We start from the raw sequence: 6,484 nt of genomic DNA, 5'->3' as shown, positions 1-6,484 counted from the left end.
GAAGATGAATGAAATTTGGTAAATGAGTACATATTGGTATTCCTCATAATGCACAGGGGAAATATGTTTTGTATGTAGTCTCACATTCGATATATATCGAATCTGCCTTTCCTTAAAATATATCGAATTGCTATAACACATAGAATTTAGCATCCACGGACATAGTTGAGAAGGTAGTAGATAGTGTACGACCATAGACTGAAATTCTAATCAATAGTTATGGGCATTTTACTGTGCAGATGTCAGTATAATCGAAAGTTCGATTCGATTATTTTACTAAATACGTAAATTGCCATAACTTAATAAGTATTACTGTTAGACCAATGAAATTTGGTGAATTGATGCATCTTGGTATTACACATAATGTGTTGTGTAAATATGTTTACTATGTAGTCTCATATTCGATATATATCGAATCTGCGTTTCTTAAAATATATCGAATTGCTATAATACATTGTATTTAACATCCACGGGCAAAGTTGAGGGGGAATATTATAGTGTTAGACCACAGAAGGAAATTTGAATCAGTAGCATTGCGCATTTTACTGTACAAGTGTCAGTATAATCGAAAGTTCGATTCGATTATTACAATAAATACGAATATTGACATAACATGATAAGTATTTCAGGTAGATGAATGATATTTGGTAAATGGGTGCATATTGGTATTCCTCATAATGCACAGGGGAAATATGTTTACTATGTAGTCTCACATTCGATATATATCGAATCTGCTTTTACCTAAAATATATCGAATTGCTATACCACATAGAATTTAGCATCCACGGGCATAGTTGTGAAGGAAATAGATAGTGGATGACCATAGAATGAAATTATAACCAAAAGCTATGAGCAATTTACTGTACAGATGTCAGCATATAATCGAAAGTTCGATTAAATCATTGGAAGTTATACCAATATTGACATAACATGATAAGTATTTGAGGTAGATGAACGACATTTGGTAAATGGGTACATATTGGTATTCCTCATTATGCACAGTATGTTTTGTATGTTGCGTCAAATTCGATATATATCGAATATGCGTTTCCTTAAAATATAACGAATTGCCATACCACATAGAATTTAGTATCCACGGGCATAGTTGAGAAATTAATTGATAGTCGATGAATAGAATGAAAAGAAATGTATAACCTAATAAAAATATGAATAGATTTTCGTATTTTTCAAAATAGATGTTACTTTTTTTTAAGTTCGATTCGATTACTGTAGAAAATATTCAAAATGACATATCTTCATAACTATTTCAGTTAGAGCAATGAAATTTGAAGTGTGTGTGCATATTAGTATTCCTCTTACTTCCCAATAAAAATTAATGAAGAGAATGGACTACCTTTAGATTTATATCGAATATGCGTTTTCATAAAATATGTCGAAAATCTTTAACATTACGTGGTGAAAATTTCGAACTTTTTACCAACTTATGGACCCAGGACTAGGCTACAATTGACACCACCATATCTTCTACCACTTACACACCCGCTTGAAGAATTCAAGCACCCATCCACTCGTTGTATTAATATATCGCAATCGCATATATCCCTGAGAGTCAAAGTGGTGGCTTTGGTAGGTTTTAACTCTTGATATTAAGAGGTTTGTATAAAAAAATACTGAATGGAATTATGCTGTTTTTGAATCCACTGCTTTCGCAAAGAAGTCTCTTTAGTTATCCAAGGTCAAGTAAATAACAAAGCAAAGTACTGATTAACAAATGCTATCTACTGGTTTAAACGACTTAGCTTTATTATCCAGACAAACAGTCGCCAACATTGTTTGTCTTGGAAATGACGCTAAGCCGTTGAAACTAGTACAGAATATTTGTTAAATTGTGCTTTGATTTTGCTTCGTTGGACAATATTAAATTTTTGTTGGGACTGTACGTTGTTTTATCTTTGGTTTACCGCGAATACATGGATTACATTTCTTGCCACATGAAGGGAATGATCTCACGTCTCTCAAAGCTGAAGTGTGATCAGAAAAGGGATTTAGTTTTATTTCACTCAAATTATTTGTGGAACCGTAAATTATTTTTGCTTTTTCCAACCACGAATACGTAGATTAAATTTCCTGTTCTAGGAATTGCTCGAACCCACGTCTCTCAACGCCAAGGTTGTGATGAGGAACGGGGTTTTAGGTAATATTTTTTTCTCGGAATTCCGACGCTCTAATGGCGTCGCTCGGCACATGTGTTTAAAACTGCGGTGAAGTGGGTCAAATGCCCCGTGTCAATTCACCTGGAACGTCATCCTGTGATTGAGGTAAATTTTTAATTAAAGGCTGCCCTGACAGTCTTCGCTTTGTGCTCGTCATGTGCCGGATCTCATGCGACGTGTCGCGGGCAAACAGAACGTTGAGGGGTGGGGAAAAAAAGAGGCACACATGTCATTAAAAATCCCATTGTTATGCATTTTTTCTCCTATTTATTTCTAGTAATCTCTTCATTCAGCCATCTTCCGTCTGTCTTTTCTCGCTTCGCGTTAAACTTTTTATTTTTTTAAATCATTTTTTCCTTCATCTCCAAAGCTCGCGATCGATGAAATCATGTTTTTTTAAATCCCAACGGAAGAAGTGAAGACAATTACTTTTTCCCTGATGCACTGAGGTGAATATTCGTGTTTTCTTCAAAAACAAGTTATGCATGCAGTTATTGCATAGTGATACGAGTTTTAAATTTGCATACTTTGAAATTAGTTAAAACATGTATTACGCCTTACTTTTTTGAGAAAAAATACCAAGCAATCGCTTCGATTTGTCAAATATAATGAAAAATGCACGCAATGTATACATTATAGGTATTTGAATATGTTAGCAAATACCATATGTATATATACGGTTTACCAATCATTTCCAATTTTTTCATTGTACATGGTGCTTAGCGGTTTGTATAATCGTTTTCGCTATACTATTCCTTTACCCATTCTCTTAATAAATACGAGTGCTATCACCCAGTATACAGCTCAAGCAGCTGGAAACTGTGGATAGTACTTCAAATGTGATATCTTCTTGGACTTGGACGAGTACTATCAAAACAACCTTCGAATTAAATCGATTTAAAAAGTTCAAATTCCAAAATAATATGGGAACTATTTCAAGCCACAAAAAATGAAGCTCATTAGTCCCAGTTTCAATCTTGAGCCGCGAAAATTACGGTATAAAATGTTCTAGTCGACCTCGAGTTGTGTTGTTACCCTCCGCACGTACAACTTGGTTTGCAAAGGTTCGCACTGACGCGTCAGAACAAGTTCCCACCCTGTCGTGAATGAAGTGCTCGAAAAGGTTATTTCCGTTCAACTGAAGTGTACTTATTCGATTCTGGAATGCCAATTTAGTACTTTTTCCCTCTTTACGCGCAATAAACGATATTCTATTGTAATTATTTTGAAAGTTAAAACTACCTCTTCAATGCAGTATTTTCTTTCTTTGTGTATTGGAAAATGGTGCATGAAAACTTAAGAGCAAATCTTTATATTTCTATTAAGCATGAAGGTTTTTTCAAAGATATTGCTAAAATAATTTTGTAAAATTTTATATCAGATTTTTTCTGAGCACTAGGATTATTGACATGAACTTTTTTTGTTTTTATTATTTCAAATTTTTATACATAATCTATTTTTACAACTAATCATGATACTTTTACAATTCTAAATTTAATAAAGTTGAAAAAAATAAAAAAATCGAAAATATTGAAAATTTAATATTGGATTTCATGGGTATTGGAGCGGTCTCTAAAACATATATATGAACATTTTAGTGTAGTTAGTAAAAGTCTTTGACTTTTGTCCGTCTAAAGTGGGGTTTGGCCCCACTGTGTGACGGTCGCTGACGGACAGAGGGATCCGAATTTCACGTAGTACACAATCTTTCCAAACCAAGTTGTACGCATGGCGGGAGACAGCACATCTCGAGGTCGACTGAAAAGACAAAATCCTCTATTTTAATATTTGTGACTGAAGACTGAAAACGAGACTAAAGTGTTTCTACTTTATTGCATAAAATATTTCTAACGGTGCGTAGAAAATTCATCTATCATTAGCACTAGAACTACCGATGGAGTCATTTTGACTCCTTCAGATTTTTATTTCTCTGCTCTGACTAATATTTCACGAATTCCGGCCTGAAATTCAGTGACTTTTACTCATTTTTTGCATACAATAAGGCTTTGTGATAAAAATAGTCTTAGAAAAAAAATAGTATGCATTTTTCAAAATTTACCGTTGACTACCAAAGATAGGAGGTACCAACTGTAATAAAATATTTTTTATTTTATTAAATTATTTCCCCACTTTCTATGTAGCCTACGTAATATTTTTTATCATATAAAAATGTTAATAAAACATGGCGAAAAGTTTATGTTTACTGTTTTTATCAAATTCCTCCCATTAAAACAATATAACATGCAAGAAAAAGAATTTCATGGCAATACTGTCGAACATCGCATTTTAAAATAATATAATTTTTTATTTGAAACCGCGACTGAAACATTGAAATTATAAACAAAAATGGTAAGAAAAATCAATGTTTCAATAAAAATATAAACTGCAAAAATAAACAATTAGAAGGTAGGAGTCAAAATGACTCCATTCGGTAGTTATAGGAGGGGTGTAAAGTCCGGTAATCCTAGTGTTAACTCATCGATTCAACTCAAAAGGTGGTATGTATAGGTGAGGGTTGAGTTCACCCCTGACGAAGCGTTAGGAGTGTGAATTCAAGCCATTCACGGTAAACAAAGGAGTCTTCTTTATTTACCCAGATCACTTCAAACTGGGACTATAGCATTTATTTATTTTCTTGTTGCTTCTAATACTTCCTATAGTACATGGAATTTTTCATTCACACTAACAAGTCATTTTTAACTTTATGATTTTTACTTATTAAGTCACGTCTTTCATCATCTTCTTTCAATTACTTGAAAATTAGTTGGAATTTCCTTCATCCGTATGATCCGTATGATCTACATCTACATACTATCCTGCAATCCGCCTAAAAGGCGTGTGGCAGGGGGTGATGATATTGTATGTTAACAAACTATCGTCATTCATAAAGTAAAAGAAGTGTTTTCTGTGACTGTTAATAGATGTCGGTATTTTCCCAGTCACTGGGGTAATTTCGGCAGGATTTTGGGGTAATCCCATCCATATATATATCACGTGGTGATGGAAATTTATACATCAATGAGTCCAAAAAATTAGGCACATATAAAAATGAAATACAGTATATTAAAATATTTTTAACTAAATTCACCTATGAAAGGTAACCAATATTCCTTTAAATGATTTTTCTTTTTTCTCTGATGCACATCAATAGTTTACCATTCGCCAATCGTATTCTAGTCACCTGACTCAATACTACGCCTACCATTGAGACATTATAGGTACCTATTTTGGGACCAAATGAGTGACGTCACCCGACGTCTAGTAATCCTTACTCTATGCGAGGACCAAGGTCGACTTGTGTGGCATTTCTTTTTTAATCGGTTGTGGCGCCTGGGGGAGTATGAAAATCCTCTCGACGGAACGGAGTTTCAGGAGCATAATCCTCACCGTACTTTCGTCTTCGATCCGCTATTTAATCAAACCCTGACACCAGATTAAATAGTTTTGAACACTTGCATCCGTCTCGCAACGATGTATTTACTTTTTTAATTAAATGTATTTTACACTTTATTGTTAAACCGCGGGAAGGCATCAAAGTCCAGTACTAAGTGCATTAACCACGTAAACCACGGCGTAAACCACGTATTTTAGAGTCTTGGAGTACGATCAACTTTCAGGATTTTTTTCTTATTTTAAATGCATCTCTTTGGAGATAAAAAGACGGCATGGACTTCAAGAATACAGATGAGGGGAGATGCGTGGGGGGTTTACTTCCAGAAAATGAATTGGATCGACCTCATGGAACCAGAACAGTCTTGGTTTATACACGAAGAATACATTAGGAAGAGGGGAAAAGTTGGAGGATTCGAATTCCTATATCTATCTGTTCGAAAAAGAAAAATCTCCTATTGTTCGGACCTTGAATACATTGCGGCTCTTAGATCGCTTTTCTCAATATCGTAATGAGAGAAAAAATACATTGAAGTATAGACGAGGGCAAAAGAAATAAATTCTGAATGGTACAACAAATATTATTTCAATTTTAGGATTGCTACCAGATCTCGGATTATCTCTCATAATGTTATTTAAAAATGGTGCATATACCACCAACTCTAACTGTTTTTGAGCATAGGGTTATGACAGGAGAATGATGCGGTTACATTAATTCTAAGGAAGATAACATATCTCACAATTTTTTTCTCGTGGGCGTGCATCATAAGCGTTGTTTATAGACAAAAAATCGCGATCTACATCTCTTCATTAACAGGAATGACATTTATTGGCGAAGTAATGTTCACTAATGTTTGCGCATAAGTTGAGTCTCCTTAGGAAATTTTTCTAGCAACCAGGGGCGCATACATTGAAATGTA

Source organism: Ischnura elegans, chromosome 6 (genome assembly GCF_921293095.1).
Source record: "Ischnura elegans chromosome 6, ioIscEleg1.1, whole genome shotgun sequence".
Taxonomy (NCBI): Eukaryota; Metazoa; Arthropoda; class Insecta; order Odonata; family Coenagrionidae; genus Ischnura; species Ischnura elegans.
Note: the sequence above shows the minus strand (reverse complement) of the source record.